The following is a 23,328-nucleotide window of genomic DNA, read 5'->3' as shown; positions in this document are numbered from 1 at the left end:
GGGATTTTGTAGATTATACCCACTTCAAGAAAAACAATAAACATTTTAACAACATTTGTTAACTCCCAAGAGGAAAATATCCTATGCTACATATCCTATCTGAAAAGAAGAAAAAAAAACCCTAACAATAAAAAAAGACTGCTGTACTATGACAAATTAAGGCAGCTAAACAGTAAAAGCACTGTTAAGAGGTACTTCCCTCTTCTCTCACTAAGCACAATCAACTTCAGGAGTTTCTGGATAATCTCTTGGTTTTAGGACAAGCAGATTCTTAGTCCATTAATTTACTGTCATTATTATTAGCAGAAAATTATTTCAGTCCCTACTGGAGAGAGGGAGGCAGAGATTACCAAGAAAATATCCCACCATACAAGTTCTTTCTCTTTTTCTTAAACGGATATAAGTGATACTTATGACATTTGAAGTAAATAACTTGAGTGCCTCTTACCTGAAAGGTAACATTTCATAAGTGAAACGATACTTTATGTTCTTTGGGGGTAGATATTAGATGATAATTTGGTACCTGGTGGTATTTACAAGGGGTCTCCCCTTCTCATTGAAGTGAAATATTTGAGTGGGATTGTTTAAGAAGCAGTTGCACTTGATTAAGAGTTGTCAGGGTGATCAGATAATAAGTGGAAATATGGAGATGTTAGGTGGAAACTTGATTTCCTTTATAAGAAAAACATGGGGAACCATGGTGGCTTTAGAGTTGCAAGGGTAATTATTGGCAAGATAACCTAACTGGACAGAAAAGTGCCAAAAATACATACTGAATGTAATATTTTAGTTCCCCTATTATCTATTTCATAAATAATGAGTCACTGGAGCACACAAAACATAGAGAACCCCGAGAAGACAGCAGAACTCAGCAGGGGTAAGTCAGGTTTCATAAGATATCCTTTTAGACTGCATGGTGGAAGAAACACTAAATAGCTCAGAGAAGAGAAATACAAGCAGAATTGTTCATGCACAATTAGACTCCCTGAAGACACTCAAAAGCCTGTCAGTACCAGGTCTTTTTTCTGGTGAATATTGCAGTATATAACAATTTCTTACTGGCATAACTTGCAATGTGTATTCTTCACAATAAATATTTCACCCTGAAGCGGTACCCTGGACTCCAAGAAGCTAACAGAACACCAGAGAAAGTACAACAGAGCGGTGAAATCTGTTAATACAGAGTGCTTATCATTGTGTTTAATTTATTTTGTTTAATTATGTCAAAATATTTCATGGCACAGTAGTGCTTTCAAATGTTTTTTAGTTTATTAAAGGAAAAGAGAGTTCCTTATATTTGCATGAAGTATTTGAGGATTTGCTAAACATGTCCTCAGAATACCTAAATCCTGTCCTCAGGATACATAAATACATAGGTATACTTTCAGCATATAGTTTCTTTCATACATTGAGAGATAAGCTACAGCTTAACACTTTTCTTAGATTCCTCTGAATCTCACAAAGACAGTAATATTATTTTTCCTAGAAGGTTGTCATAGCCAAGAAAAAGATAACTACTCAGCAGATTTGCTTCAACTTATTTTCAAAAAAGGGGGGTCCGAAGGAAGGCAATGAGGATGGTGAAGAGCCTTGAGGGAAGCCATATAAGGAATGTCTGGTCTGTTCAGCCTGGAAAAGAGGAGACTGAAGGGAGTCCTCACCACAGCCCACAAGAAGTAAGGAGAAGAGGGGGAGCAGACAATGATCTGTGGTGACCAGTGACATGACCTGAAGGAAAGGCCTAAAATTGTGTCAGGGGAGGTTTAGGCTGGATCTCAGTAAAGGTTCTTCTCCGAGAGGGTGGTTGGGCACTGGAACAGGCTCCCCATGGAAGTGGTCACAGCCCCAAGACTCACAGAATTCAAGGAGTGTTTGTACAATGCTCTCAGGCACATGGTGTGACTCGGGAATGGCGATGTGCAGGGCCAGGAGTTGTCTTGATGATCCTCGTGGGTCCCTTCCAACAGGTGCTTTGGTCCGAAATGAAACTTTCATGATGATGGAAAAAAATGAAAGGGTTTGCCTTTCCTGATTCTTTGCTATATCATTCTTAAAAACATACTTGTAAGTAAAAGAATTATTACACTCCTAGTAGGCACAAGTAGACTCCTTAAAGCAATAATAGCGCTGGAAAACAATTTGATTTTGGGTATCTCATCATAAATTGCACTGAACTTCATCCTTATGAATAACTTTTCTTTAAAACAGGAATCATATTCCAAAACCAAATTGATACAAAGTGTATTTGGCTTGGCTGTGTTCAAAGCACCCTACCTCAGTAAGTTAACACTGGAAAAACAAAACATTCAGCCAATGCAAAAAAAGTCTCAAATTTCAGGAGAGGCATCTTGCAAGGATGTAATGTTCACCCCCTCCCCCAACTGATATTTTCTGAAAAAGCAAAAGAGAATAAAAGAGATTTAAAAAGCTTGAGTCCATTGCCAAAGCTGTAATTCTTTTTTCCTACAGGACTAAGATGGTGCTGCTATGAAAGGTGTTGATTACACAAAGGTATCAGCACTTGTGCATCAGCTAGCCATACACAAAAACCATGACAGTCCCTCAGATAGATCTTTCAACTCCTTTATGTCACAACCATCAACAGATGTTCCTCAAAATTATTCAGGGAACAAACCTAGAAAATGTACTTGCATTTTTTTTCTGTGTGCATAACCATGAACACAAAGTATGTAAAACAAGAAGTAGCATTCTAAGTTTAACTTATTTTTTATTTGATTGCACATGAGAAATATTCTGAGAGAAATAGACTGGTGGAGTTTTTTCCCAAAAGGTCAAGCAGTCTTTGAATGGAAACAGTGCAGCAACAGTCTCATATGACTTTCAAGAAGGCTTGGTAAGTAGTTTTTTTCTACTGTTGATCTAAACCAGGTATGGCACCAGCATATGTTATGTTTTTCCCAAGAAGCTTTCAGTAGATTTTAATAGTAGGATTGTGCAGAACATGAAGTAAAACACTAGCAGTGCAAAAAGCCCTGTTAAATCTGTAAACTTTTCTGTGATTTATTCTTCTCACAGAAAATCATTCACCATCTTTTGTACTTAAGTTTTCTTTCCTGCTGTAGATTCAACTGCTTGCATCTACCTCTTACATGAATATCTCTCATAGTGTTTGTCACAGCTTGTTTTTGTTTGAAATCAATGTATCATTACTGCTACACAAAAAAAAAAGAAAAGAAAAAAGTAACATCACTTTCATTAAATGTCCCCTCTGGATACTTTTCACTGCTCTGCCTAACATTTGTAGACGATGTTTTGCTCACATCTGCTGAAGTAATTTTTTACCACTTTTTCAGCTCAGCTGCATTTTCCCACCTTCTCTCATTCAAATATCATTGGCTGGTTTGCCTTCCACAGATAAAGCTTCCAACAGCTAAATTCCTATGTCACCAGCTGAGAAGCCTGCTGATTTGATTTTTCATGAACACACGGCACATACTCATTTGTATTGAGTGCAAATTAAATACATTCTTATACACACTGGTAAGACTTCAGTTTAAATTCAAAAAGACTGTCACTGTCAGTGTAAGATTATAGCTTTACACATAAATATGTCTCCTTTAAACCATAGGATTTGGCTTTACCTCTTCAACTAGTATATTAACAATTAACAATTATCTAAGTGTTGTCATGTCTTACCCAAATACGTCTTTTATTTTAAGCACTCCTAATTTAGACTTTGACATGTCAATTTCTTTTTAGGGATATATATTTTTAAAAATTGAAAATCCAACAGAAAAAAAGTCAAGGGATATCAGCAATGTTACACTTAATGGTAGTTAATAATCTTGATTTCCTAATTTTACTGAGCTTCCTCCAGTTTCACAACTGCTCTAGGAGGCGGTTTTACAGCCCTTTTGCATATCTCACCTTAAAATACAAGTGACTAGCAGTCATTTAATCTCATTTTCTAAAGTACAGCAGCCCTACATTCCTCCTTAACTACTTCAAACTATTCACTCACCTAATAAATTACCTTAGCAAGCTTAGGTCTCCCTGCACTGGTTTTGGCTGTGATGGAGCTAATTTTGTTCATAGTGTCTGGTGTGGAGCTGTATTTTGGATTTGATTTGAAAACAGTGTTGATAATTCAGAGATGTTTTTGTTTTTGCTGAGCAGGGCTTACCCAGAGCCAAAACATTTTCTACTTTTTATGCTGCCACACTGGTGAGGAGGTTGGGGGTACACAAGGAGTTGGGAGAGGGCACAGCTGGGACAGCTGACCCCAACAGAACAAAGGGATATTCCACACCATATGGTATTTTTTCTCCCTTCATGAAGACATTTAAAACAGAGGTCTTCAAACATTCCCTGATTCTTCTGAAAAGTTTTGTGGAAAAGCATCTTGATGCCCACCCACTTCAGGATATCATCTACTATATTCTAGCTCAAAACATTTCTTTCTAAATATTTAGTGGGATATCTGATGTGGAAATCTTAACATGAAGCAGACCATGTATACATTACAATGTCACACAAATCAGAACGGCTAAGAATTACTATTAATCCTCTCTAAAAAGGAAATAAGAGTAAGAATTCAGTATGTACCTTCACAGTTTCATACAGCTTTGCAATCCTTGGTTTCACTTTCATTGGTTGAGAAGGTTGAGTTATTTTTATTTCTTGAGGCTTTCCGGCTTCTTACATAGGTGAGAATTTACTGCTGCACATCAACCAAAATGTTTTTCATTAGACATGTTAGACTGCCTATTCTAAAATAGAAGCTTTCATAATTTTCTTTTTAAAAATGGGTCTAAGGCTTCTACATAGGTCATCATTTGTTTTAGTCACACTTGCTAAGATTCATTATTGTAGAATCATTTTTTAATCTTTCTTCCTGAGATTTCTTTATTGGCAAGTCACAACAAACTGTAAAATTTGCTACATTTGCCATGAACAGCTTGTGAAACATGTCAACTTTCTCTATAATTTTCACAGGGCTTTAATTATGAATCAATGTGATGTTATGAATAGGGGTATTCATAGTTAATGCTTTCAACATGTAGTAAGCAATATTTCTATTAGTTAAACATTGCTCATATTCACAGGCACTACATTCTGGATTGCTTCTTTTGTGAATACCCAGGCATGTGCATTTTACTCAGTCTGATGGTCAGGTTAAAAAGGAAATGATGCATTTTCCTTGGAATTTTACATTGCAAATAAGGATGAATTTTCTAACTGGAGAGTTGCAATTCCCTTGGGACAGTTTGTGACTGACATTATATTTTATCTGCACATTGAAACAACACACTTATCAAATGGAAAAGAAGAAGAAAAATTACAGGAGATTTGATCTTCTTTACAGCTTCTAATAGTAAAATACACTCTATGATTAATGAACCTGTCAACTGTAATGGGAAGAATATGTAACAAGTAACTGTGCATTACTTGTTTGTGATTTTTATCTTTTATAAATGCAGCCATGTGTAGGATGATAAGATTAACTCTTTGTGCTTTTAAGTGAACATTATATGCAAGAATAATACAACTTCTTCTGTTTCTTGTCTTTCTGTCAGTTTTCACTCTTTAGAACTGGAGCTTTTCCTAATTCCAAAACAATCATATTATTATTTCATTTGGCATGGCTACACATCTACTGCTGGATATATTATTCAGAGGGATGAAAGACAAAAAAGCCCACACAGCATACCTGTTTCTATCCATTTAGCTTCTTATGCTTTGTACCCTGCAGCCTTTCTGTGTCAAACAAAAATATTTTAATAATTACTTCAGGATTTCTATAGGGCCTACAAGGGGAGAGCCCTGGGTGCACACTGCAACCTGCCTGGCATTGAGACAGCATGACATAAGGGATATATGTCCTACAGGTCTACATTATTTTTGAGATGCTTATTATGTAATTTTTTTATCCTTATGTCTTATTCTCCAGGAATAACATCAAGAAAAAAAAATCTTTCATGTCCCACTAACTCAAAACTTGAGGAGTCCTAATATTGTTTAAGTATATTGCAGATGTATGGCCTTGAGATGGGAAAAAATCAGGGATTTCTGGAAGTTTTCTCAGCAGCTATCAGAAGGGATAGGGAATGGCAGGGTTTTTGCATCTAAGACTCAGAAAATTCATCAAATTATGGTAGTCAAATATCTCTAAGGAGGACATTTAAAAAGAAGTTTATTAATTTTCCATGTTATCATAACATCTTCATTAAATGTCCAGTGGCATTAAAGTAATAGGAAGTTATTTATTACCCTTAACTTCACATTTATTTTTTGACTTTCAACTATCTCATTGTCTTTAATTGCCTTGGGTAACTTGTACCACTGAAAGTAAAACTCATATGTTCCAGATGTACAGAAATTCTGAACTAGGAATATGGGAAGTGTTTGCAATTGTAATCAAATCTGTCTGTCACTTCGTTGTTCACAAAAAAAATATTATTAGAGCTGAAAAAATAATTTAAATATGTTTTAATGCACTTTAAAATGGGGACACAGTGTTAGAATATAGTCCATTTACAATTTAAGAAAATAGTCCATTTAATTAAGCATTTGGGAATTTGAAGTTTTATGTTTCAAAAGAAAGTTCAAAACTGAAGTACATTTTGAAATCAGATCTGAGCATAGAGAAAAGCATTTGGTATGGTGTGAAAATTGGGAAAATTACTTGTCATTTAGTTGAATGTCATTATGAAAATAATTTGTCAGAATATACATCATTTATTGCAAGACATTATTTATTGTAATATCACTCCATCCAGTTAGCCTAATAACATTAGCAGTGCAGTATGATCATATCAACTATATAAAAATGTTTAATATCAGTTCTTATTTTTGTGCTGTCTTTATACTGGTATTGGGAAAACAGGAGTCCTATCAAATGAATTACATTACAAGGTCCAGTAATTGATTGTAGACAGGAAAGGTGAAAGTTGTCATCAGTACCATGATATGTCCATTATATATCTTAAGCATACTTTCTGCAGTACCAACTAATTACACAATTTTTTTATAGCTATCCCATCTCTCTGAATTCAGGCAAAACATTAAACAGAACTGAATCATCAAATATGATTTCTCCTGGATCTCCCTTCATAGACTTTTGCATCTCCAATGAGATTTTTAAGTCCTTTAGAAGTCAAAGAAAAACACAGGCAAATCAGGTCCATTTGTTAATAGAAAGTTAACCCTATGAAGAAGTGCAGATTGTACTATCCAGTGCCATTTTGCCCAAATAAGAGATTAAATATGAAAAGATACCCAACCAAACTTCAGCAAAAGGAAAGGTATCAGGACAGAAAAGAAAAATTGTAGACTAAACCCAGAAAAGTTAAGGTTAAGTAAAGGCACAGAAGTTCTATATTTAGAGCACAAGAATATAAAAAAACTAAAACAACTATTAGAGATGCAGAATGATTCCACATGGGAGAATATATGGTCAGTAAAATAAAGTACTCAACTTGCAAAGGGAATGAAGCAGTTTTAGGGTACTCCTCATGAAATAAAATAGTATCTACAGTTGTTAGAACACATACAACAACCATTGTTACTGCCATTATTCTTACACAATATCCATCCAAAACTAAGTGTTAAAAGGATAAGTTGACAAGAAACACAGATTTTGAGGAAGTACCATGTCAAGCCTGTATGATTTTTCTCTGTGGGAGAAAAATTGCTCTTTTTTTGTTGGAAAGTAACAGATCTAAATTGGTTTGTCATAGGTAAAGCTTTTAAAACTGTCTAAACAATGCATTAATAAACACACAAGAGAAAAGATAACCCAGATGAAAAGATCACGAGACAGAAAGTAATAAAAATTGGACTCAACAAATTAAACTGCAAGGACAGACCAAGAATAATTCAGCAATCTCATCACCCATTAGAAAAGAAAATTAATAAAATATGAATCCAGCAACTAAGAATTATAAAAGAAGTAAAAAGTATAACATAAAGAAAAGTAGAAAGAAAAATTATTTCTTAGCCTGAAAAGTGATATTTCTTTTAATAAATATAAAGAAGACAGTGATCAACTTTCTATGTATCCAGTGAGAGCAGTAGAAATAATAATCTTTGTAACACGAGACATTTATGGCAGCTCTTAGGAGATGAAAAAATTGTTCCACCTAGTATTAAAATAGTTGACCAGCCTTTACGAGTGAAACACAGTGATTTTAAGAGACCCTCTGCCCTTTAAAAACTAGTTTTAGTAAGCATCTGTCAGCAATGGTCTACATGTGCATCCCCAGGCTAGTAGGAGGAGAAGGAACAAGACCTCTCCAAGGTAACTTGCAAGACCAGTTTTTTACATTCTCTTTATCTCCAGATTTATCAATACCCAAAGGGTGAGCATACACCCTCCCTTGGTAATGTCTCTTATGAATTAGGAGAGTCTTGGACAGCCTTGAATAATGACTACCCTGTGGTACCTGTACAGCAAAGAGGGCAAAGGAACTTAATTCTTTCCAGAACAAAGAATGGCAATGGAAAATTGTAATTGACCTCTACCAGTCTACTTTTGTGCTCACTTCTTAATTCAGAGCAAATTTTGAAGGGCTCATCCAGTTTTTCATGCAGGAAGTTTAATTTATATGCCATTCCAAGCTCATGCAGCGCCCTCTTACAGAGTACCAACTGGATCAGCAGCAAAGGTATTACATGTGACAGAATCACTCAAAAGCAGTCCCCATTGCCTAACATAAGATGCAAATTTCTGAATCTGTGCCCCTTGGTCTGGGTCAACAGGCAGCAGCTCCATGATCTCAGCCTCCTCTTCTTTCAGCAGCACATACTGACACCAGTTGCCTTCACAGGATGTTAAACTTGACAAGATATCACTGACATGATTTGTCTGCTGCAAATGTCCTGTAGCCAAACTGTCCTCTTCTGTGTAAATGCTTACTGAAAGAAATGTCTTAAACTCTAGACTAAGTGCTGATGTAGCACTTGAGAGGCTGAGGGAATCAGACATTTACCAAGTTGTCTGAGTTGGTAAGTAGCAGTTTATTTTTAGTGCCTTCAGAAGTGGCGTGAAATGCCTTCCCTGGTTAACATCCCTGCTCTGACTATACGAGCAGTCAGTTAATATGTTAACATATTACACTTGCCAAAATAAAACTCCTAAACCGCACCCACTGACATTAATGATAGGCTGTGGAAAGGTTATTAATAATCTGAGTTCAAGTTTTGCTACCAACTGTCACATAAAGTGTTATGCTACTGAATTCATAACACAACACTGGAGTGAGGGAATTCTCTACATTTAAAAGATTTATTATTGTAACTATATTAGTTTTCTATTGTGTATTTTATGTCAAACAGCAAAAAGTTCTATTCTCATTTGTACCATTATTTATTGTTCTATCTATTATCCCTGGAAGAAAAAAAAAAAAAAAAAGGCTATGAACAACATCTAGTTAATCTTTTGGCTTTAACAATTCAATATGTAAGGAATTTTTTTTTTCCCAGTGTCCTCAATTGACATGACCATTTTTCAAGCAGTAGCATGTTTAGACATGTTTTCTTTTTTCCTGTGTGTGTTCATAACAGTCTGTCCCTTTACTGCCAAATAAAGCTGGCTGAAATTTGGGGTGGTGTTTTTTGTTTGTTTTGTTTTGTTCGTGGTGGTGGTGGGTTTTTTTTAAATGAATGGTATCTAGCTGGAAAATGTACTTTTATGCAAAATGAAGAATTACTGGTGAAATGCACCAGATACCAAACATTTAGTTGGGAAATTCTGCAATGGAATGCTTGGCTTCTTAGCTTAGTCACTGATACATGAATTTGAATTTTCCATCTGCACCACCAGCCCTCAGATATCACCTTGTTTTTAAGCTGCTAGTAAATTCTTGTCCAGTACTCCTCCACTCTGGAAATCACTGACCAAAGTGATTGTCATTACAATTCAGGAGTCACTATGGCACTAAAAGTTGGACTTCATAGTTTGGTTTTCCACCCACCAACTCTTCCATCTTCGGGTTAAGCACACAACCACTATTCTGTTTGGAACTGTTTATCCTTTTGACTATCTGACAGTGTCAGTAAACGGTTTTATTTCTAGTTAGCAAAAAGGCTTAAGTATTCCAATTATGATTTTCTATACTCCTCTGGGAATAAATCATGAGGTTTAGAGAAAGAATGAACCATTTTTCAAGTTAGAGGAGGGGTACAGCAAGTATTTAAAGACTCTTTCTGTTGCATCAAAAACTTGCTTACTATATTTTTTCTTGTTTTACAGAAGTTGCAGTTAATTAATTGACTAAAAGCATCCTCTTTGTTTTTCTCTGCAATTTACAGCTTTTGAATCTGAGAAACTCCTTTGAGGAAATGACAGTAGACCTTTGTTGCAGCTCTAGATACTGAGGTTATTCCAAAACATTTTTCTTATAAATACTAATAGAAAATCCACCACTACCTGATTCCAAGACTGTCTTGGGTTTGTTTGTTAAACAAAACAAAACCAAGTTCCCTACCCCATCTCCACAGTACCTGGGGGCCTGTCAGCTAAAAGAAGTCTGTGGAGATATTTGTAAATCAGAAAAACATTAACAGAACATTAGCTAGAACAATGATGATTCAAAATACTTCAATTTTACAAAATTTGTCACTACTAAATCACTTTCAGTAGTGCAGGTCAGATGCAGGAGAAATTTCTGCAGGGAAATGTCAAGGTTGGAATTGCAGAGGACGATCATAATTTAAAAGTCTGCCACAGCATTCCTCACCTACTGCACTACAGACGTGGTTAGTACTTGTGGATATTGGCAATTGTTACATGCAATTACTCATATTACTTTATAAAGTGCTCTGTAACTGCACTGTAGTGATTCTGACAGTGTTTTTGTGTCCCTTGGCTGTTTCAGTGTCTTATTGTATAACCTCATGGTGTTGTTTTTGGACCAAGCTGTGTAACTGCAAAATGCAGCAATGTTCATGTACTTAAGGTGACTCTGATGAGTTTGTTTAACTTTCAACACATCCCTTTGAATATAAAACTCACGTCTCAGTGCTGAATACTCATCCACAGCTGTAATAAATTTATTTACTCTCCTGATCACGGTCAAGGCTGCAAATTTAAGCATCAGAGAAACAAGCTATTTAATAATTTTTAACCTGCATTTAACCCCTCATTGTCATCTTAGTTTGAGATTTATAGAAACACAGAATAGAGCATATACAACTTTGTAACGTTTGAGAGCAGAGCACTGGCATTAAAAGGCCAAAAATCATACCATTGGTAATAAATAAACATATTGTTAATATAGAACAAGTATTGCATTGGTAATAAATAAACATATTGTTAATATAGAACAAGTATTGCTTTCACACCTTTGAAAGGTTATAAACATAAAATGTAGATTTAAACAAATGGGCAATAAAACACTTCTGAAAAAATGTATATATAGGCTATATTTATTGCATATGATGAAGAGATGAGAGCATTCTGGCGGATGAAAATGTCCAGGTGTTTCCTAATTCTCCAAGTGGGCATTTTCTGAGCTTAAGAATTTCACACTTGACAGATGCAACTTCCTGAACCTTCTGGTAACACTGTAGATATACTAGGGAACCCCAACAGGCAACACTGGCTTTTTTTTCTCTGCACTCCATGCAGGGTCTTTCAGGTCAGCTGCCTGCTAAGTGCCTCCTCCAGACAGCCTACCAGGTCTGATATTGTGTACATACAAAATGCAAAAGCTATCTGGGGGTGGAAGACACTGTGTAAAATTGTAAAGGACTATTACAGTTTCGGAGACACCAACTATGAGTGCCAGGCTTTTGGTACAAAATACTGATTAGTTTCATGGCAGTGGCTGCTGAAAATTGCTACCTAATTAAAACAGTATTATTGTAATTATTTGCACTTTTCTGGAGATTTGATGTTCCAAGAACAGGTCTCTTTGTAAACCTTACTTATTAAGTGAAAATAAGGATCATCACCAATATACAGTCTACCTAGTAGAAGCTCTTGTAAGCTCTTCTTTACTCCACCAGGGCTGCTATTCTTTCCTCCTAATATAAATAGATAATTTATAGAAAAAAAATCTCTAGTGTTCTGCTGTTACATCAATAAGACACACATCTTTACACTTAAATTAAGGTTTATTTTGCTCCTAAATTTGCCCCTCAGGAGCACAGACATCAAGAAATCAACAGGAGGGTAATTTTTCTGTACTCTCAGCTTAGGTAATATATGGTCTCTATTAAAACATGAGCAGAGCCTCTACTCTCTTACCATTGTCTGCAAAGCCAAGATAAGCATACATTCCAGATTTGTCACTTTGGAACATTATTTAACCTATTTTTTTCTAACTTTGTCATCTTCTCCTTTGCTTATTTGGATCCATGTCCTCTCCTCCAGTCACTCATTTCCTTTGATTGGTTTGTTTTTTTCAGGGGGTTGTGGGTTAGAATTAACTTATTTTTTTCAGTCATAAAGACGTAATGTTGCCAAATCTATGCTTGGGGATATTGAAAATGCTCATTCTGTAGGAGCTGTAGCAAGCAGAGGGCAGCACTTTTGTGACTGTCACCCTCATTTCATCTTAGCAAGGGCTCAAATCCAGAAAACTGCTGCCTGAGTACACCAAAAATAAAATTCTCTTATACTTCTGCACACTGTTAATAATTTAAATAGAAACAGTGGCAGAATAATAAAACTTGATGCCACACTCTCTTCAGTTCTGAAAGTTTTACACATGGCAGCTGCATTAGAAAATCAGGGAGTATGCAGTAAGATATCTACCCTTTTTAATGTATATGTCTTTTTAAAGAAAGGTGTGATTATATTCTGAATAGGTCAGTCTCTGCACCTGGCATTTCTTCTCTTTTTCCTATGACCTTTTACTGAACAAGTGGGATATTTGCAATCTTTTTGGAACTGTCCATCCATTTGAGGCAGTGAATACGAGAGGCACAGTTTGACTATATCAGAATTATTGCAGTGGGTTATTGCAAGGGCAGAAACCACCTACTGTGGGTGGAAATGTTTCTTCCATAACAGCATGTCTCCAATTCAGGTTTAACTTTACTTTGTCTTCTGTTTGTTCATCCACATTTCTAAAGATTTAAATAAATGTGCAGTCACATTTGTTCATGGAAAGTAACAAATGAATAAAACTGCACTGGACAGATTTGAGTTTCACAATGTATGCTGAAACAGATGTCTTCTTTTCAATGGCTCGGGAAAGAATTATTAATATGGACCTTCCTTGGTTATGAAAGAGACAATTAGGAGCTTTAATCCAATCTCTAATAGTTCAAAAATGTTATTTTTTATTAGATTTCAGCAGCAAAGAATACCATTTAGATAGATCACCAGAGTAATAAGCAACATGATGCTGGGTTCCACCCCATCTGTGATATTTTAAAAATACAGTCTACTGGTGCCAAACTTCAGATTTCCCATAGGAACATTTATAAGAATACAAAGCTCAATAGGCAGCACTGATGCTGTATTAAGGATTTGTGTCATTTCCACTACAGAATAAACATGCGCTATAAAGGGGCATGTAGGATTTTATTAGTAGAGAACTGAAGTTTGACTTACATGAAAGATTTTATTCTGTTCAGTGCAGCACAGAGCTATCACATTTTCAGAATTTTTTTCTGCTGTACCAAGACAAAGGCATGGGGAGCATTTAAATCTTTTGTTAATGAACCCAATTTTAACCCATGGAGAAATAGTTTTAAATATGGTTTATAATCTGTTCAATGAATATGATAGCTTCAGCTTGGTCCCTACTGGATACTTCTCCATATTTCAAAACCTACCCTGCTTCCCAAATTTGGCACAGTAGCAATTTTTGGTGATACAAAGCCAAGAACTGAAATTCTAGGGTGTTGGAGATTGGGTTTACGGACTATTGGAGAAGCTGTGAAGAGGAGAATATGCAAGGTCTGTCACAGCCATCTGTCCCCACCCAAACAATTTAAGGAGCATAACTGCTAAGTGATTTGCTCAAAATGAGCAGGCTATTCAGGCTGCCATAGAGGGATTCCAGAACTAAACCTGATCTGAGAATGTGCACTCATATAATCCAGTGTAGGACCACACTAAAGTACCATTATTCCAGATACACAAGGTTTAATGCTCATTCTTTCTTCAATAGGGCCAAATACTTAAACAGGTAGTTCTTCATGGATATGGATCAAGCAGCTATAGTTAAGCCAAGGTCAGGGAGAGTTGGGCTTCAAGACTTAGATTGAAATTGTAATCTTCAAAGCCACAGACCTAACTGCCAGCAGAGCCAAACACTTCTTCAGTTCTGTGTCTCCTTTGGATCAATGAGCATTAAAAAATCCTACAGCTCGGTTTGTGGTGAAGAGTGCAAATACAATGTGATGTGTGGACAAATCTTAAGAAATCTTCATTTCTAGCATAAGTGCTGCTACTGATGGGAAATATCCCTTTGTAAGTTCTCTGGCACAAATGGCTTGCTCATGGGACTAGGGTGCAGTGACAAGGGTTTGACAGAGCAGAGATTACAGTCTCCTGGTTGAATCACTGTGACAAAAATGGTCCTTAGCTAAATTCTAGCTCTTAACAGCTAGCTGGCTTCAGCTCTCATCCTAGTTTCTTGCCTCCTGAATGCAAGGAAATAAATCTCTTCTTTTCCTGAAAGGGGAATCTAGCACAACTATAGACAGTGATCCATACATAACTCTCATTTGACCAGAAGTCATGAGCAAGGGCCCCCTATCAGTCAGGTTTCATGTTCAAGAATGATCAGTGATTTTGGATGACTTTTGGATGGATGGTCTGAGACTGGGGCCATGGTTAATTTTCAGAGGACTAGAGAAGAAAGATCTAGATCTGCTATTAGGTTTTTAAAAGACCAAAAGCTTGAATGAAGACAAGAATCACTTGACAAAAAGGTTTATTAATGAGAGTTTTGATAGATGTGGCTTTGGCCTGTTAAGCAGTTACATTAAGTGAGGGATTTGGGAAATTTGGATAGAAAAACTGACTTTATAGTTTGACTCTATTAAAAGAGCTACAAATATTTCTGTTGAGGACTGAGGAAATTATATTCTTCCAATACCTGCAGCAGGGAGCATTGCTGAGAACAAAGTAGAATTTTATTAGGATGCCCAAAAAAGGTGAAGTCCTTGGTTTTTCTAGGTCTCTTGTGGACTAGGAAGAGGGCTGATCTTAGTAAAGCTGAACAGCATCCAAAACAGAGCAAGTATTATGCAATATAAGTCTAGGAGTCAGCTGAGGGTCAGGAAGGTATCAAATACTTCTGAAACGTGTCACTGGACCTTGAAAACACACTACATTTAAGATGACCATTCTTAGCAGACAATGAAGATCATTAATTCTAAGAGGCATATTGATCACAGGGCTATACTTCTACTTAGGACAAGTTGATATCAGGGTGAGTGTTTAGGACAGCATGGGAGAAGAACTATATTTATTGATAGAAATTGATGTGAACTATTTAAAAATTCACTCAGAAGGAAATACTTACAAAGAGGTACAAAATATAATTTTCTCAGATCACTGATAATACACATTTGTTTTAACTACCCAATTTGGTATCACAAGTGGTCTAAACTTGCCACAGTTGGTCAGGACTGCCCCTCTCCTTTGCTACTTGTATTGATTGGTCAGTGCTACTTCCATATAAGTAGACAAAGAAATTTTGCAGTATTTACAGTAACTTCCTGGAACAGAAACAAGAGCATATTATATCAAATAATCTAGAAAAACATCCCCATGGGTTAGATTGGGTCTGTCCTTCCCTCCTCAAATGATATTAGGTTATACCTTTCACCCTTAAAAGCTATACCTCATTACTGTTGCAATAAAATTATATAAGGTTAAGAAAAGTAATCTGCCACCATGCACCATTATGCAGATAAAAACTCCTCACATGTATCTGACCTGCTATATTAGACAAGTTTCTATTGCCAGAAGTCCCATGTATGCAAGCTTTTTTTCTCAATGCACAGTAGAAAATTGCTGTACGTGCTGGGCTCATAAAGCAATTTTCTGCTTACCTAGGACAACTATTTTAAGTCTGACTGCCTGTTGCTTCTCTTCTTGTTTCTATTTAGTCTACAGAGAGATTTACTGTTTTTCTTCACATGAAAATTACAGTGCTTTCTGTGCACTGCTGAATGTGTAATGTCCTACAGGTTGGCAGACACAGTAAAAGCATTTCCCTGGAACAGATCTGACAAAACAGCTGGGGGTATTTGTAACAAGGAAGGGCTTAAAGGCCATGCTCAGAACCATGGTGGGTTTGGCTCCCTGCAACTGTGCCCATATCCCACACTGAACACAAAGGGAGCCAAATTCTCTTTCCTAAAGCCTATTTAAGTATTTGTGTAAAATATTAGACACAGGAGAAGCACTAGAGTTGGGAGGCCTCCAAAATATGACTTTTTGTCAGGACTGATCTATGGCAACATTCATCAGTCCTCCTCACCCTACCAGTCACCTGCCAAACCTCACAAATGTACTAGAGTCTTGTAATATATTTAAAACATGTCAAAAGTAAAGAGAGGGGAGGAACCTAGTACCAGCCTCAGGCTGCCCTGTGCAGGGGAAAAGTTTTCTGCACAGACACCTTTACACAGGGAGGTCTGCATCATGTGCATAATACACAGTCCAAGTCTGGGAAATGCACTTGGACTGGGCTACATGCACTTCACAAAAAGCAACCACAGCTACTAGAGCAGAACAGTGTACAACACTGCCTGCTAGTAAAAAGAAAACTGGAGGTTAGAGTGAAACTATTTCTCTTTTAAATCTCATTTTAGCAAGGGTCTGGCTCCCCTGAGCATGGTGAATTATGTGTGACTGTGCGCATTGATGAACAAAAAACACATTGAGAAACACACAGAAATCACTTGTAACTGCCAAGTCCCACTTAATCTAATGTTACTGATCCACTGCATGTGTTTAATTTTAAGATTTTTCTCTGTCCTCCATTTCAAACCATATACACAGTATATGCTTTAGGAATACAGAGTATAAGCAGTTTCTTCTATGCATTTTGCAGGTAATAAATGGTTCCAAGAAGAAAACTGATTTATATTAGAATACTAGATGCAGCTCCTGCTAAAGCTTATACATATAATTTGCTAGTAAAATATTAATTATATATAATATTTATAAATATATATATAAACCTTCTTGGATTTCTGTCTAAAAGTTTTGCAGAAGAGTATATTATACCCCCATTATACTTTACACCAAACCTTTGGTGTGAAGGCAAATTCCTTACTCTCAAAAGTAAAGTAAGCCTCAAGAACATCTTTAACAGTTGAAAGTTCCCTCTTGAAAAATTCTGGACTATGTAACTAATTTTTCTCCTAATATCCATTTACCCTTCACTGATACTTGACTCAGAAGGGAGCTGTGAATGTTTGGTGTTTCAGGAAAGAGCAACTGACAGGCTCTTGACTTTTGCAACAAGAAAACTAAATTGAACGAACTATTTTGAAACACCTGGATGCTTTCAAAGTGTCAATCTGTATGAAAAAACCCCATATATATTATAGAATGAATGTTGTGTTTATTTCAACACTATGCACACATTTTGGATGACCTTGATAATCTACCAGCAATGTAAATTCTTAGGAGTGACCCTCTTTTTCAGAGTCACACTACTCAAACTTTCCAAAGTAGGCCCAGTAAAGCAAACAAAGCAGAAGAGGTATTCAAGGATATCCTTGAAATTTATGTTGAAGTGATTTCCTGAATAGAATGAACCTGAAGACATGCTTGAGGTCTTTCTTGAAAAAGGGCTTACATCACACTATGCAATAGTGTGAATCATAGTAAAAGGATAGAGATACACAAAGAGATAGATAAATTTCTACATTATTTATATTAATGTAATAACCTTATCAGTGCTTTAGAAGTATTGAACATCTCACCAATGACAATTGAACATCTCAGACTTTCAGTCCATAGGTTTCATTTCTAAGCATATGATTACATTTCTTTCCTAATGCCCATCACCTTATAAAAATTCTATGCCCTTATGAATTTAAAAAAGAAAGTAATGCACTGAAAGGAAAAAGAAATATGCTAAATTCTGCACTGAACCTCATGCATTTTCTACAATAAAATAAAAGTTTTATGGTAAGCCAAAAGGAAAAGAAAGTGAGTATAGAGGGGAACATATAGGTGTTCCCAATATGAAGATGATATCATAACATCATAACAATATGAAGAGTAGAGCAGGGTCAGGGATTATAAGGAGATCACTGGACAGATCCACAGGGATGAGGCAGGTCCAAAGTGGAGCCAGGAAGTCATTGGCAGTATATCCTGGGTTCAGAGATCTGTGGCCAGGCAGAAACACTGCCACAGCACAGCTCAGGTGAGTACCGTGGTCTGGAGTCTTGTTAAAATGCAGTTTTGCAGAGCAAAGCAGGGGAGGGCCTGAGGAGGTATTTGAAGGCTGTTTCACAGTAGGCTGTTGTCATCTTATTGCAAGAGTTCCATACCTTCTTGGTGAGCTCTCATAAGCAGCTCCTCACAGCACTAACTCCTCCTCCACAGTACAGCCAACAAACTCCAGCTAGCCCACTCTTTATAGCACTCATCTTCATTGGACACAGCTGTGGCCTGTTAAGGGCAGGCCCATTCCTAATCTTTGATGATTAGCACAGCTGCAACTCCCAACTCTTCGGAGGTGAGATTACCTTTTGCACCATCTTTATTTTCTTACATTCTGTCGCCCCGCAATTCCCCCTTTTCTTTTAATTACAAAGTTGCAGCATCTCTAGAAAGAAATGCTTGAGTAAATTGATATTATAACATATTCACATATCTCACTTAGGACTAACGGTATACATTTCTAAGTTCTGATTTAATCTTGCTTTTCATAGTCTAGAACATCAAACTAAGGCTTTTCATAAACTAATGCTGTGTTCACTATCTTTTGCAGGGCCCTTGGCAAAAGATAGTAAACCCAGTACAACCATCTTTTGTATAATTTCCATTTAAATTTGGAATGTGTTTGTGTGCTGACCTTGATTCATTACCCAAACTTACATTACATATCATCAGAAACCCTTATACTTACACTTCTAGAATATTGAAAATATCAATAGCTATACAACCTTAAAAGACAACCCACAAGAGTAAGTTAAAGGCTATATATTAGGGTAGTAACAAATCAACAGTTAGATAAATTTATCAATAGCTATCCAACTTGAACATTGATCCAGTATCTGTCAAATGTACTTATGCTTGTGGAATATAAACTTTTACACTTATGCCTAATCAAAGATTAATAGCTGCAATTCACAAACAAAATGCACATGTTTCATCAGCAAATGAATACACCATACTGAATGACAGAACTACTCTGTCCTCAGCTCCAACTGCTGGTTTAATAATCCTCTTCTTCCTTTTACAGTTTTTTGTTGTATTAGTTGGTCACTGCAAGCCTCTCTTGCCCTGCTGTTTTCCATGTAGATGAAACAATCTGTTCTTCACTTGATATGTTATTTCCCATTGTGTCCCCAGCAGCTCACCTGTACTCCAGGTGTGGAAATCTGTCAGGTCCAGACCAGGCAGCCTCTCCTGCTGCTCTCAGTGCTACACTGGGCTCCATCTCGCCCTACAGCCCATCCTGAATCACACTGGGTTACTGTGGAGATGGCCACTATACAGTTTTAGAGGGCTACTCTTACATATTGTCTGTGCAGCTCTGACTCTGTCTCAGAGCTCCATGTTGCTTTTGTTCCAGTACTTATGTAGCAGCAACTTAGCAAACATCCCCCTGTACTCCTCAGGGGCCAAGCTATTGCTGAGGCACCGGCTACTGCTGTGGCCATGCCATTTGCCACTTCTACCACATCACTCCTGTGTCCTGCTGCACACACTGCCATTCAGGGGGAACTCAGCACCGTCCTGGGTCCCCTCTGGACTGTGGCCATACCTTGGCAGGGGGCACGGGGCTCGCTCCAATGCACCAAATAAAGTGCAAAGTGTGTAGCGTCCATTCCTCATATCCAGCACTCTTCCTCTTGGAGGTGGTATCTCATACATTGTCCAGACTTCTAGGCTCCCAGGTTTAGGCTCTAGGTCTGCCTGACTCCATCATCTTATTCTCTTAGGTCTGCCATCATCTTCCTGCATCACCTTGGGATCACATCACTTAATATTTAAGTCCTTTCTCCTGAACCACCACAGGATCATGTCAGAAACATGACAGGATCACCAGTTGTTATTATCTTATTACAAAAGGTCTATACCTTCTTGGTAAGCTCTCATAAGCAGCTCTTCACAGCGTTAACTCCTTCTTCTCCACAGTACAACCAACAAACTCCAGCTAGCCCATTCTTTTATAGCACTCATCTTCATTGGACACAGCTGTGGCCTGTTAATGGCAGGCCTGTTCCTAATCTTTGGTGATTAGCACAGCTGCAACTCCTCAGGGGTGAGACTACCTTTTGCACTATCTTTATTTTCTTATATTCTATCCCCCCACAGTAGGCTGATGACAGTCACAAGCCCAGGAGTGGGAGCTGATCCTCAAACTGGCAAGCCAGAACTCCTGCCTGCAGAAGAGGCGGCTGAGCTTGTGGGGTAATCAAGTTTCTTCCTGGATAGATAAGGATGGTTTGGTGCCAAGGGATGGGATTCACCTAATTACCCCAGATGCCTCGTCTAGTCAAAACAAAATGCCAGTGACTGGATGAGTGAGTCTGAAGTCTTGCAGAGTAGGCATCTCAGAAATTCTGAACTAAGCCTGGTGTATAAAATTGAGACTCATACTGAGCTCCACACCTTATTTTCCTGGAAGGCCTTGCTTATGTAACTTAATGGCACGGTGGCAGTGGTGCAATCTCTCTCATATCCAATTCTGCAGCACATGCTGATATTTCTTACTTCATCTGCTTAAAATGTACACTATATCCCAATGATGCCTTTATTGCTGGTTTAGCAGCACATTCCCTCTCCAGTCTAACTGGATTCTTGGATCTTGAAATTCCTCAAGAAACTCCTCTATTTTGGTTGAAAAGTCTTCCACCTGGACTGAAGAGAGATAGTAGACCATTTTTTCACCTCTACTGCCTTCCTGGTGGCCCAGGAAATAGCATAAAATTTGGATTCCTTCAGGACAACTTTCCAAGGGAGGGGCAAGGGTAAATAAGCTCCGCCATATCCCTCTCTAAAGCAAGGACTGGAAGCAAAAAGCAGCTGAGTAAAAGGTAGTCACCACTGACCCAGTGGCTTCCCTTCAAGCACAAATGTGTCACACAACTTTTAGACTTTATTTCATTTTGAGAAGAGTGAAAAAGAAACCTCTTAATGTTAAAAACAACTCCAAGGAAAAAAAGCCACAAAAAAGTGTTTGGTAATTAATGATTCATGATGAAGCCAATCTAATAAATGTGTGAGTGCATGGAAAAGAAACTAGGACACTGACAGAAAAGCTTTGGTAGCCCGCTTAAAAGGCAATGCATTTCTGAATGTAGGAGCTCACTGGAGACCATCTGAGATGGGCAAAACTACTGCTGTCAAAAAAGCAGAACGAAAGGAGTCAGGCACAGCTGGTGGAAATACACAGTAAAATTTCTTGAGGATAATTTTTAATTATATTATGACGGTCACCAGAGAGAGGCTGAACTCCTGTCCTGATGGAAATTGATTACCCTCCACAAGGTGTCCCTAAGAGAGCCTCCAAACAGAGCCAATGTTTCAAAAGACAGTCTGGCTTCTACTCATAGCAGGTTAGCAATGTCCTGTCCTTCTAGCAGTGTAAAAGCCAATCTAATCAGGTGTGAAGCATTTGATGTATGGAAAAATTAACCAGCATCTAGAGAGAGAACCTGGCACAAGATGAAGAAACCTGGCAGCTGAGACAATAGACCTGGCAAAATCTACAGGAGTTTCATTCCAGTTTTGTTGAAGTTATTTCTTTTCTGCTTTCTATTCTACATAGGTTTTCTTTCATTTTCATTCTAGGCTGTAAGTCCAAATAAGAAAGCAAGCTATTCTGCTGTGTGCCAAGACACCATTCTGCAGAAAAGCACAAAAAAACCTTTTCATTTATTTATCTCTAAACTCTTTGTTTCAAAACATGGCTCTAAAACTAATTTTACAAGCATCTTTTTATGGAATGCAAATAATATGAGTTAGAATATCTGAGGATATATTAATAACAAAGTAAAAGCAAAGTCTTACTAAATTCAGTAAATGTTCTCACAAGCCAGTGGAAAATAGTGTTAATTTTTAATAAGCACTTAGCTAAAATCAGTGTCTTGCATATTGGAGAATTGCTGAGGAAGTCAGGCAGCTCTTTCATGTAATTATTTGTCTACCCAAAGAATGTGTGCAATATTTTGTTTCAAACAAAACCAAAACCAAGTACCCACACTTCAGATTTATGTCATGATTTACCCAAATATACTCTCTTTAGCTCTTTTTGAGCTTTTCACCCCTTTCTGTCTGCCCTTGGATTTCTTCCACCTTCTTCCTTGAAATGTCTGGAGTTTTTTTTTTTTTGTTTTGTTTTTTTTTTGGGGGGGGGGGCGGTTTTTTGGGCTTTTTTTTCTTATTGTTGTTGTTTTTTTTCCCTCTATGTACAATACTCCTTCAGAAAAAAAGAAATTACACCCATATCTCTCATCCCAAACTCTCCTCATACATTTCACCTTCCTGAGTATGGCCAGAGTTTTGGGAAAGACTTTGTACTGTGTTGTCTACTTCCCACTCCCCAAAGAAATTAATTGCATTTTTTCCTGACTGACTAGTGGTGCTACCATAGCTTGGCCTTACTGGGATTTTCATATAAATCCTAGAATAAGAATATATATTTAGAAAAAATAGCCCTTTCTTCATTGCAAAGCTTACCTCAACCAAGGTACTCAGTGATAAGTAGTTTAGTTTTAAAACACAAAAATGGACATCCACACTGTAGACCAGCTTGATTTGTATCCATGTGTTTTCTTCCTAAAACAATGACCAACCTGCACTGGTAATTAACATCTTTAACAGGATGATTAGGGCATCATTTTTCACACTCTGCTGTAGAAGAAGCTGATGTCCTTTCTACAAAAGCAATAATATAAACTCCAAACTTACTTCTCTCAGATACTGCTCTCACCAAAATAGAATTGTGCTGTACTGTATTGATGCTCCACTGGCAGTAATTACAGAAGCTGGCACAGCTGGTCCCACACATGGTAGATGTGCATCCACATGTGCCTCTCATCATCTTTTGTTACACAGGAAGTGTGCTGCTGTATTTACTCACTTGTATTGAGGATACGGAGTAAGGGGCTTGTCCCTGGGGGTGCATGTGCGCCACTGCCACTGGACACTTGTATAAGAATGCCACAGCGTGGATCCTTCAGGGAGCAAAAGTGGGAACA

This window comes from Molothrus ater, chromosome 1 (assembly GCF_012460135.2).
Source record: "Molothrus ater isolate BHLD 08-10-18 breed brown headed cowbird chromosome 1, BPBGC_Mater_1.1, whole genome shotgun sequence".
NCBI classification, from domain to species: Eukaryota; Metazoa; Chordata; class Aves; order Passeriformes; family Icteridae; genus Molothrus; species Molothrus ater.
This window is presented reverse-complemented; position numbering follows the sequence as displayed.